The 12,721-nt window shown below is 45.4% G+C and overlaps 1 pseudogene; it reads left to right on the forward strand.

Annotated features, from left to right (window-relative positions):
* Positions 1–1,889: 1,889 nt before the first annotated feature.
* LOC147028677 (uncharacterized) lies at positions 1,890–5,531 on the forward strand (annotated as a pseudogene).
* Positions 5,532–12,721: the final 7,190 nt, after the last annotated feature.

A 12,721-nucleotide genomic window follows, 5' to 3' on the forward strand; every position in this document is an offset into this window, starting at 1 on the left:
GAACCTTGGCTCTTGTTAAAACCAATGGGTTTATTCGCTGAACCAGAAACAAATAAACAAGCCGGGAGGCGACATGGCTGCTCGCTCTGGATGGAAAGCTGGCCGACGCGACTAGCCGATATTCATGTACATGCTATCAATCAATTTAGCACAATAAATATGATTATCACAGCCCTCTTAGTTTGCGCCCAGAAACCCACTTTGTGAAATTTCAGGCATGTTTCCAAAGAGACTCCAACAAATGGCAGCCCTGGTAATTCCATTTATCTATTCGCTAAAGATTTAATTTTTTCATATGATGCTGTAAGACATTCTCCTTGGGCACAAAAAAACACAGGTCCCTTGGAGGTCCAGTTTCGGAGGTATTGATTTTTTTGTACAGTCCACAATAAGTGTATGATGTACGATAAAGTGTTTTAGCTGTTGCTAAGCAACGGAGGTGTGCATAGCAACCATTCATTTTTGTGTACATGCTAGCCACATTGTACACATTTCACCCAAGTTTCATTAAAATCAGGTTTTCTCTTAGAGATATCCGCAATTAACCGTTTCTGAAATGTTCGACATGTACTCGCCCAAAACCTATCTCCTCCTACAAATATTTTTTGTTCGGGCTGCAAATTGGCATGAAGGGAGCTAGATAGATTGTGCACAAAACTCTAAGCTTCGATTTTTTTTTTTGATTTTTTTCGATTTTTTTTGACCACTTTAAAGGGCCGTTGCTATGCCGTTGCTAGGGCCCGGGGTCCCATATTCAAAGCACACGATTCACAGAAATATTGGTCCTACCTACCAAATTTCATTGGAATCGGTTGAGTGGTTTAGCCCCGAGGCTTGTCCAAAGTTTCGCGGACAGACAGACAGATGCAAATGTCCAGAATAAGGGTGCTCGAAGAGCGGCCCATAACTAAAAAAGGAAATAGTGGAATCGCAATGGAGGAGACGATGGCGGATTGGGGGGGAAGGAAGGGAATGCAATTAATAAAGAACTAATGATGTACAGTGAGGTAAAAATGAATCAAAAGAAATCTAAGGCACCTCATTCCGGACTCTATCACAGACGGGAAAGGGCCAAACAGGCAGCGGACAGACAAACAAGCACAGGGCGAAGGTAAGCAAACAGGACGATCTCCTCAGAGCTCTCCTCCGCAGAGTTCGCTCTCAGCCCTCGTTGTCCTCAGTCTTTCTCCCCTCTGAACCGGGATCTCACAACTCGTTCTTCACCGAGCTTGATCCTCTCTCACTTCACGATCCTCTCTCATGCCTCCCCCCCTCTCTTCCTCAGAACTCCCACGATGCCTGCCCGCCCTTGTCAGGTCCTCCTTCTTTTTCCTGGTCAACGCTCCACCCCTTTGGAGATGTTTGTCGCTCTGCCTCTCCCTCTTGTGCTGTCACCCAACGCTCCCGGAAAGACATTACAAAGGGATTATACGTACAATTTCCTGAACCATAATCCCAAATTAATATCTATCTCCCCCCCCCCCGAACCCCAAAACGTCACAGTATTTAACATGAAACTTCATAATAACAGTTGATTTTGTAAATTCCAATTATTCTGAGACTGATATTTGAGTTGTCGATATGAAACATGGAGGAACCTAATAAAAAGCAATGCTTGAAGAAAATAAGCTCTTCACACATTGGAATTGGAAGAGCGTCTTGTGATTATACATTTGAACACTTGAATAAGAAATCGCAACTCATACAATAGGGAAGAGAGAATAAAATTCAATATCAGCCACTTTGAAAGCCCAGGGCATTTCTATGTCCAGCATTGTGCAGATTCTCATCTGTATGTAAACGTGAACTAAGCTTTGCACTCAACCTGTGGAAGATACATCCGGGTACCGGATTCCATTGCTGTCGGCCAGGTACTGTGTGTGGGCAGTATGTGGATGGCTGCTGGCACCGTGCTCAAGTATCGGCCTTCACCAAAGTGGAAATTGCATCTGAATTGCATCCTGGAAATTGCATCCAGGTCACTCTACCCTGGATATGCTGCTTCTGCTCTCCCAATGATGGATGTAGGTCCTCAATGCTGGACATAAAATCAGAGCCATATCCCGAGACATATCACGTGCTTTTGACAATCTGGCACCCTGCCCTGCTCACCAAACTCTCTTCCTATGGTATCCAAGGCCATATCCACTTATGGCTCGCAGACTTCCTGTCCTGTCACAGTCAACGTGTGGCCCTAAATGGAGTTCTTTCATCCCCTCTTCCTGTGCAGGCTGGAGTTCCTCAAGGCAGCATTCTGGGCCCTGTTCTTTTTCTGGTTTTCATCAATGATCTCTCCGACTCTCTGGAAAATCTTCTATATCTCTTTGCTGATGACTCCACCCTCTGCCGTACCATCTATCATCCCTCAGACCTGTAAGCAGCAGCTTCTTCGCTCACTGCAGATCTGGGTAAAATCACAAACTGGTCCAACACGTTGAACACGTCTTTCAATCCTGACAAATCTCACGCTCTCACTATGTCTCTCCGAAAGGACCGTTTTGAACCCCCCCCCCCCATCCACTTTCTCAACAATCCTCTGGAAGAAGTCATTTCTTTCAAGCTTCTGGGTCTCACTATCTGCCATGACCTTTGCTGGGAAAGTCACATTTCAAACCTCGCCTCCAAAGCCAGTCGCCGACTGGGAATCCTCCATCGTGCAAAGTCCTTCCTCGGCCCACCTGAGCTCCTGACCACTTACACAGCTTTTGTCCACAGCCTGATGGAGTACTGCTCTCCCCTCTGGGCTGGTGCTCCTGCCTCCCACCTTTGTCGGCTTCACGCTGTGGAAACCAAGGCATTTCGGATCATTGGCATCTTCCACAATGAGGCTGAGTCTTTGGGCCTCTCACTCTCTCACCACAGGCTGGTCGGTGGTCTTTCTGTCTTCTACCGTCTCCTCTCCAGCCTCACTCCCCCCCCACCCTGCTCTCTCTGCGATTTGTCCCCACCACATTTCCGCAGGGCACTCAAGGTCCACCAACAACCCCCTTCTGGTAAAACTACCAAAATCACGAATCACTGCTCACCTTCACTCTTTCATTCCTCTTTTTTCCCACCTATGGAATAAACTTCCTCACTCTATTCATTCCTATGCTTCCCTCCAGGCCTTCAAAACAGCTGTTCACCACCACCTCTTATCATCCCCCATCCAAATACTCGATCTTTTATACCCCCGATAATCCACCCAAGCCCACCTCCTTCAAATTTCCATCTCCATGTAATGTCCATCTTGTATTCCCCATGTTCCCTGACCCATCCCTCTCCCTTCCACAGATCTCCTAATGTCTCTGTTCCCCACTGTTTTGTCCTTCTCACTCCCACCCCTCTTGTCTCATGCCCCCCTTGCTGTGCGTTGTGTGTTAGGTCTTACAGGAGCCTCGACAAGGTATACAAAAAAAAAGAAGAAAAAAAAAGAAGCACAAGGCGGGACCTTTTTGGAGGACACAGCACACTCTTCTTGTTCAGCAATTAGCGGTGGGGGGGGGGGGGGGATGGACACCTCGATGGACCATAAGACATGCGATGACGCGGGTGCTGTCACCTGTCCAGTAGGGATGACGAGTCACACTTCATCGGACACGGTAAAGGGTACCAGCATCGTTCACATGAAATATGCTGATAAATGTGTGAGGCCCATCGAACACGCGACTAATCTGCAAGCAGAAGACGAGACTACGGTCAGAGAGATGAGTGCGACGGTGGCGAACGATGACACGAGTGTGGACCGGTTGCGTCACAGTTGACGAGTAGCATTGTTAAGAGTAATGAAGAAGAACTGCACTTTCAAAGAAGGGTTGAACAACTCAAGACAAAGGAGAAGCGAATTGTTGACATGTTCATCAAGTTGTATGTGATGCACGGCCTGTGTTCTGACACCAAGGACGAGCAGGCTGAGTGTATGCTCGATGTACAACAGGGAGGGGTCATGTCACAACAAGCCTCAAAAAGATGGAGCAAACACCAAGAGATCTCACCACTGGACTTTGTCCTTCAACTTGAATGCTTTCTCATTGACCATGGTTTGTTCCAAAACCAACCCTTTTTCAATCCGGACAGTGGATCCCACTGCTTGCCCAACTCGACATGCTCTCATGGTCCAAAGTTAACATCTGCTATGTTCACCTGCTCTCCAGTTTTTTTTTCATACACAGGGTGAAGGGGAAGGTCAATGTCACTTTCAATGACATGATGTTGAAGTTGCAAGAGCTCGGAAACAGGCAATGCACGGTCCGACTGTGGCTGGGCCGGTACTATGCAGCTCGTTTTACTTTTGACAATGGCTGGAACTGTGCCAACATCATCAATGTACGCTAAGGAAGGAGGTGAAAGTCCAGTACATCGATTATGAAAATGTGGATGTCATTCCAACTTCAGAATTGCAGGAATTACCAAATGGGTTCTGCGACCTTCCTGAGCGGGCTGTCTGTTGCTGTCTGCATGATGTACATGGTGGGGGAGAAGAGGAAGCATGGAATATGGTGATGTATGCCAATGATGAGCTCACCTGCTATGTCAAAGGTGGCCGGGATGATGGGGTGTGGGAGGTTGAGCTCTTTCATCTCCGTCCTGATGGGAAGAAGGTTTGTTTGAGCCTAATTTTTGGCACCAAGGACCAGGATGGCAAATCGAGGCCTGCAAAGTCACAGGTGATATCAGACACTGTGATTTACGGATGGTCCCTCCCAAGTAACAATCTCGATCTTACAAAGAGATTCTTCACACCCGACAGACACTGTTGATGATGTGACAGGTGAGAAGTGTCCACGAGACTTTATGCTACCTGCCGACACAGTCACCTGCTTGAGTGGTGTGGAGGGAAATGAGAATGGTGATCCGTGTGGTCCCGGACTGGCAAGGTCGGATGAAAGGCCATTGTGCATAAAAATGGAAAAAGATAGGTTTTGCAAGACCCGTCATATCTTCCTGAAGGTACAATTCCACGTCAGTTGCTGTAAAAACAAACTTTTGGAATAGTCAGTGAAGAGGAATCGGTGATGGCAGTCTATCGGCAAATACCTCAATCCTAGTCACTGGAGGCTTGCTCACATCACTCTCAGGAAGCGATGACTGATCATCGTCGGATGCAGCTGAAGGACCAAAGGATCCTGGTTCCCAGCACTGGGTCCACATAAGCCATGTGGAGTCACCGGACCACTTCTGTATACAGATTGCAAGTTGGTGTGATGGACCTCTGGACAGAATGTGGACAAATGCTCAGAAGCAGCCAATCGGTGATGGCGACCCTGGCACACTTGTAGGCCTGCTTACTCTGATAGAGGGTTTGTGATGTTCCAGTCACAAAAGAGATGAGCCAGTCCCCAATGCAGTCTCTGCCTGAACATTGTCAAATTATGATCCCACCAATCGCCCTGCATTGCTTCCTCCCTGACCTGTGGCCGACAAGTCACGACAGCTATTCGGCCACCAGTGCATGCGAGTTCATGGTAGACTACCTCATCGGAAAGTTCTGCTTAATCACCCAGTTGAAGGATTCTGGTTTCATGTTCATGGTGGTCTCTGTGAGGTCTTAGGGACGAGTCTTCAGCAATTTCCGTGACCTACTTCTCCAACAAGGCCTTGCCTTATCTCGAAGGAAAATGGAAAGAAATCTGGAATTGGTTTGAGTACGGAAGCGGTGTGAGCAAGCTCAGTTTGAGTCCCTGACGAGCGGTAGTGGAACCAACATGCCAGGTGAATTATTGGAACCACATGTGCCAGGCCCATTTGATTGTTCAGATTCTGAATGCCAAACATTCCAACCTTCTCGAACAGTGCAGAAGGGATGCGAGCCATTCAGACTCTTGTTGTCGTCATCGTGATTTGAGTCGTCCTGATCGATATTATTGCACTATGCCAATGTAGCTGTTGTGACAATGTTGTCAACTTGGGCCTTTTCATCCATCTACACCTGCAATACTCAAAAAACTGTTGAAGCAAGACAAGTCGTTCTTATTTCGCCTTCCACATAAAAAAAGAAGAGAACAAGAGAAGAAAAAGGCAACATATCTCGAAAATAGAGCCCAAGTATGAACAAAAGAGACAACGGTGCGACATCTCAATGTATGCAAAGAAACACATATTCAAATAGCATCAACAGCAATAGTCAGGTGTCAGATGTTAGAGGTATAATTATTCACAAGCATGATTAAACGTACTGTATATATCAGAGACGATATCTCAATTTTCTTTTAAAGCTGCCTAGGCTAGTTACCTGTTTGAGACTTGTATCCAAGTCATTCCATAATTTGGGTCCCGTGAACATAAGATATTATTTGTGAGAAAACAGTTCTGGTAAAAGGTAAAAGAAGGTTTTCACGTTCTTGCTGGATAAGAGTAAATTTGGTTGTTTCTGGCAAATGAAGATTATATGGCACGAGGTAACATATCAGTATCAAGTTGAAACATGAATATATACCTCAATTAAAATAGAACAAACCACTAACTTCACGAATCTTATTTCTGAGAAATAACACATCGATTGTGAGTGCAAAAACCAGTATTATTAATAACTCAGTGCTCGTTTTTGAATCAATAAAATTCTCTCCATGTTAATATTTGATGCGTTTCCCCAAGCTAAAATTCCATAGTTTAAGTAAGGTAAGAGAAGGGTAGAATATGGGACAATCAATACATGTACTGGACCAAAAACCCCTTAAACTTATTATTAACCAGCAAAGGTACCTGGCGTTGTTGGGCAACGCTGGGTCCCTCCTCCCACCCCTTCCCCTCCCTCATCCTGCCTCCACCCTTTCCCTCCCTCCTCCCACAAAGGTACCCGGCGTTGCCCATGATGTAACTCACATCCATTGGACTACCACAATTAAGCACATATTTAGAGACAAACATTTCATTTATCAAGTTGCAAAATATTGAACAGAAATATCAACAATATTGAACATGTTATTGCAATGCTTTTAGGTAGACAATAGTGAATGTTTTTCCATCAAGGGCCAGAACATGTAAGTTGTTTAGATTTCCAACTTTAAAGCAGCCCACATATAGTTAACCATGTGAAAAAGACATTCAAAATCTGTTTTGCTGTCAGACAATGGGAACGCACTCTTCAGGTTTCTGGAAAATGCTGCAATAGTTAAAACCGTGATCATGGAAACCAAGAGCCAATGGGACAAGGGGGGTTCGGTTCCTGGGCTTCGAGAAAATATAGAGGAAGATCGATGGCAGCAAGAAAAAAGCACATCACAATTGATAAACATACCCATCAGAGATGGGAAATCCCCCACCATTGAATAATGTCATTTTTCAAGATGGCTGCCTGGTGGCCATATTGGATGTTCGGCATGGCCGAAATTCAATAGCAACCTACTTTGTTCCGTTACCTAGATTTGCAGCAAGTTTCATCAGAAAATAAAAAAAAATTAGAGCCTATATCGCGATAACGTCATTTTTTTCAACATGGCTGCCTGGCGGCCATATTGGATATCCGAGCGGGCCGAAACCATGTTGGAAAAGTTCCCCAGGGGTGAGGAACATAGGAACCAAAAATAATTGAAATCAGATAAGCGGTTTTCCATTTATTACAAAGAACATTTTTTTCAAGATGGCCACCCCAGTCGGTCATCTTGGATCCGGTCACGCCCAAAATCAATAGGGTTCTTCCTTTTCAGGTGGTACATGTATGACCCAAATTTCAAATCGATATGGCGAACAGTTTATGAGTTATCGAACTCACAGCTATAAATGTTGATGCCCAGCCAGACGGACGGACGGACAGCCGGATGGACAGCCGGACGGACAACCCGGGTGACAACAATATCCCCCTTCCGCCACGCGGCGGGGGATAAAAACACACATCAACCACACAACCCCCCCACCCCCACCCCTGACAAGACCCCCACCAACAGCACTCCGTACACAATCACCCATCAATACTCAAACTACCAAAAAGTCTTATCAACATCCCCATACCCCACTTTCTCCATAAGTTCCAGGTACCTATCTAATTCTAATTTAAACTTATCTACTTTCTCTGCTGCGACAACCTTTCCAGGGAGACCATTCAATTCATTAACGATTCTCTGAGTGAAAGTCCCCTGCCTTGCTTCTGTCTTAACTCTCCTCTTCTTCACTCTCAGACTATGGCCCCTGGTCCTATAACTGTCCACTCTGTTGAATAATTATTCATCTGCACTTATTTTATCTCTACCTTTCATTATCTTAAACATTTCTATCATATCTCCTCCTAACCACCTCCTTTCTAGTGTATAAAGCCCTGTCTCCTTCAGATGCTCCTGATAGCTGAGTCGAGCTATGCCCGGAATCGATCAAGTTGCCCTGCGCTGAACCCTCTCTATGGCATCCTTGTCCTTCCTGAGTTGCGGTGACCAGAACTGCACACAATATTCTAAAGGTGGCCTCATTAAATTCCTGTAGAATGGTAACACCACCTCTTTTGATTTATAAATGATCCCCCTATGAATACAGCCGAAAACCCCATTTGCTTTACCTCGAGCTACCTGGCTTGAGCTACCTGGCGACCAATCTTCTACATTAAATAAGGCACTTCTCTCTATAAACAGTGCCCAAATTTTGTTGTGTTACAGACTGAATTTAAGAATTACAGAATAATTACAGAATTACGTCTGAATTACAGACGGCAGTGATTACAGGTTCGAATCTTCTTGGGTATGACTGCATCATGCTTGTCAAAGTAAACATCTCTCTGGCGCTTATTAGAGAACCACTTCAGCACTTTCAAGTCTGGCATTTCACTCAGACTGACTGGCAGGGCCTCCAAGCAGCCATCAAACTTCTAGACTGGTTTCCCATCGCGACTTTCTTCAACATCACCTCGGCCTGGGAATTCTTTCAAAGAAATTTCCTTTCTCTCTCTCTCATGTACAGATTTATCCCCTCTCGTCTTCAGTTGTCCTTCCCTTCCTCCCACCCTTGGTTCACTGAAGCTTGTGGCGAGGTAGTTGTCCTGAAACAACTTGCCATTGCTTCATGGAAAGCAAACCCAACTGAGGGTAATCTCAGTTCCTTCCATAAAGCTCAGAACAAGTGTGTATCTACCCTCAGGAGAGCCAGAAAACAACATCTTTTGAATCTCAAGTCTGAACCCTCAAACTTCTCTCACTCCTCCAAATCTTGGTGGCATCTCATCAAATCTGTTTGTGGTAGATGCTCCAAACCATCCTCTCCCTTACTTCAAATGGCCACACTACTGATACCGCATGTTAAAAGGCTGAATGCCTAAACTCGGTGTTTGCATCTAAATCTTGTGTCGGAAACCCATTGCTTTCTGTACCCCCCTTTCCCCCCAACTGTCCCTGAACTCTGTGTCCATTTCTTCTGACAAAGTGGGGAGTTTGCTGTCGAACCTCGACTCAGATTCTGCAACCGGTCCAGACGACATCAGCCGATGTGTCCTAAAAACCTGCTCCTCTGCTCTTGCTCACCCTCTATCTATCCGATTCACCCTCTCATTTGCTCAAGGTCATCTGCCACCTGCTTGGAAATCAGCAAACATTGCTGCCCTGCATAAAAAGGTGCAAAAACAGATCCCTGCAACGACAGACCAATCAGCTTTCTCCCAATCATCATCCATCAGACAAGCAAGCTGCAGCAAAGTTATGGAATCCATCATCGCTTCACACATTAAATCCTTCCTCTTCTCCAATGGCTTGATTTCCAGTCATCAATTTGCTTTCAGACCAAGTCTCTCTACCCTGGATATGCTGCCTCTACTCTCCCAACAATGGATGGAGGTACTCAATGCCAGAGATGAAATCAGAGCCATATCGCTTGACATATCGCGTGCTTTTGACACGGTCTGGCATTCTGCCCTGTTCAAAAAACTCTCTTCCTATGGTATCCAAGGCCATCTCCACTCATGGCTCACAGGCTTCCTCTCCTGTTGCAGCCAACGTGTGGCCCCAAATGGAGTTCTCTCGTTCCCTCTTCCTGTCCAGGCTGGAATTCCTCAAGGTAACAATCTGGGCGCAGTTCTTTTTCTGGTTTTTATCGATGACCTCTCCAACTCTCTGGAAAATCCTCTTTATCTCTTTGCTGATGACTCCACCTTCTGTCGTCCTTCAGACCAGCAAGCTGCAGCTTCTTCGCTCTCTTCCAATCCGCATAACATCACAAACTGGTCGAACACGAGGAACATGTCTTTCAATCCTGACAAATGTCACACTCTCACTGTGTCTCTCTGAAATTTAGAACCTCACATCATCTAGACCATTTAGAAACCCTCACATCTACTTTCTCAACAATCCTCTGGAAGAAGTCCTTCATTGAAGCTTCGGGGTCTCACTATCTGCCGTGATCTTTCCTGGGAAAGCCACATTTCCAACCTTGCCTCCAAAGCCAGTCTCCGAGTGGGAATCCTCCGCCGTACAAAGTCCTTCCTCGGCCCTCTTGAGCTCCCAATGGGCTGGTGCTCCTGCTCTCACCTTTCTTTGCTTCATACTGTGGAAACAAAGGAATTTAGGGCCATTGGTAACTCCTGCGATGAGGCTGAGTCTTTGGGCCTCTCACTCTCTCATTGCAGGCAGATCGATGGTCTTTCTGTCTTCTATCATCTCCTCTCTGGTCTCACCCCCACCCCTCCCCCTCCCCTGCTTTGTCTGCGATATGTCCCCACCATATTTCCGCAGGGTGCTCAAGGTCCGCCAACAACCCCCTTCTCGTAAAACTACCAAAATCACGAATCACTGCTCACCTTTACTCTTTCATTCCTATTTTCCCCCGCCTTTGGAATAAACTCCGACACTCTTCAATCCCATTCTTCCCTGCAGGTCTTCATAACAGCTGTTCATTGCCACCTTTTATCTTCCTCCATCCAAAACCTCGATCTTTTTTTAGCCCCCTTTAATCCACCCCAAACCCACCTCCTTCAAATTCCCTGCTTTCCTTCCTGAAAGTCCCTGTAATGTCCATCTTGTATACCGGTATACCCCACCCAACCCCTCTCCCTTCCACAGATCTCTTAATGTCTGTTCTCCACTGTTTTCTCCTCCCCTCTCCCTGCACCCCTCCTCTTTTTGCTCTGTGTTGTGTGTTAGCTCTCATACGAACCTCGTCAAGGTATACAAATAGAAAAATCAGCTTTGAACATCTGGATTTGGGGATTTTCTCCCATTCTTTGTTGCAGATTTACTCAAGCTCTGTCAAGTTGGATGGGGAGCTTCGGTGAACAGCAATCTTGAAGTCTTTCCACAGATTCTCAATGGTATTCAAAGCTGGTTCTTTGGCTGGGCCACTCAATGACTCACTTTCTTGTTTTGAAGCCACTCCAGTGTGCTTTGGCTGGATGCTCAGGGTCATTGTCCTGTTGGAATGTAAGTCTTCGCAGCAGTCTAAGATCTTTTGCATTTTGAAGCAGATTCTCCTCAAGGATTTGCCTGTATTTGGCTCCATTCATTGTTCCCTCTATCCTTACAAGTTGCATCGTCTGTGCCACTGAAAAGCATCCCCATAGCATGATGCTGTCACCACCATGCTTCTCGGTTGGGATAGTGTTCGATGGTGATGAGCTATACTTGGTTTCCGCCAGATATCACACTCTGCATTCAGGCCAAAGAGTTCAATTTTCGTCTCATCAGACCACATAATTTTTTGCCTCATGCTCTCAGAGTCCTTCACATGCCTTTTTGCAAACTCCAGACGTGCCGTCATGTGCCTTTTTCTCAGGAGTGGCTTTCTGCCTGGCTCCTCTCCTGTAAAACCTTGATTTGTGAATTGATGCAGATATTGTTGTCCTTCCATCAGGACTCCCATCTCAGTCTAGGAACGTTATATTCTTTCAAAGTGGTCTTTAGGTGCTTGGTCACCTCCATGAGCAAGATCCTTCTTGCCTGGTTGCTCAGTTTGGTTGGATGGCCAGCTCTAGGAAGAGTCTGGGTAGTTCTATGTTCTTTCCATTTCTTAATGATGAGCTCACTGTGCTCTTGGGAAATTTCAACACTCCAGAAATGTTTTTATACCCTTCCCCAGATGTATGCATCCTCACAATTCTTTCTCGGAGTTCTACGGACAGTTCCTTGGACTTCATGGGAGAGTTTCTGCTCTGGCATGCACTGTCAATTGTGGGACCTCATATAGAAAGGTGTGTTTCTTTCTAAATAATGTCCAATCAATGGAGTTGGCCACAGGTGGACTCCAATTAAGTTGTGGAGACATCTCAAGGATGATGAAAGGAAATTGGATGCACCGAAGCTCAAGTTGGAGTGTTGTAGAAAATGGGTTGAATACTTATTGACTCAAGACATTTCAACTTTTAATTTTTCATAAATTTGTAAAAATGTCTAAAAACGCGTTTTTACCCTGATATTCCGGGGTATCTTGTACAGATCAGTGCCAAAAAATTTAAATTTCATATTCAGGCTGCAACACAACAAAATATGACAAAAGTCGAGGGGTGTGAATACTTTCTGAAGGAACTGTATATATTTGATCTGAAAATCATAGAAAAATACAGGGCTGGCCCGATCTCCACCGAAGTTTAAAATTTGCGTTGGGAGTATCGATGGGAGCCCCCCTTTGATTAGGGGCATGAGGGGTGGGGAGAGTCGACCTGCCAATGCCCCCAAAGGGGGGGCCGGTGTTTCAAATGTATGAAATTGGTCAAAATTGTTTGAATCGATGTTCGTGTAGGCTATTTGTATTTGCATTTTATGCATATTAAAAAATAAATTGTATCACAGTCGATATAAAAAATAGTTGTTCTTCTGTAATCATGGTTTTACAGAACAAG

Source organism: Eptatretus burgeri, chromosome 4 (genome assembly GCF_056783735.1).
Source record: "Eptatretus burgeri isolate ZD-2024b chromosome 4, Ebu_testis_v1, whole genome shotgun sequence".
In the NCBI taxonomy this organism is placed as follows: Eukaryota; Metazoa; Chordata; class Myxini; order Myxiniformes; family Myxinidae; genus Eptatretus; species Eptatretus burgeri.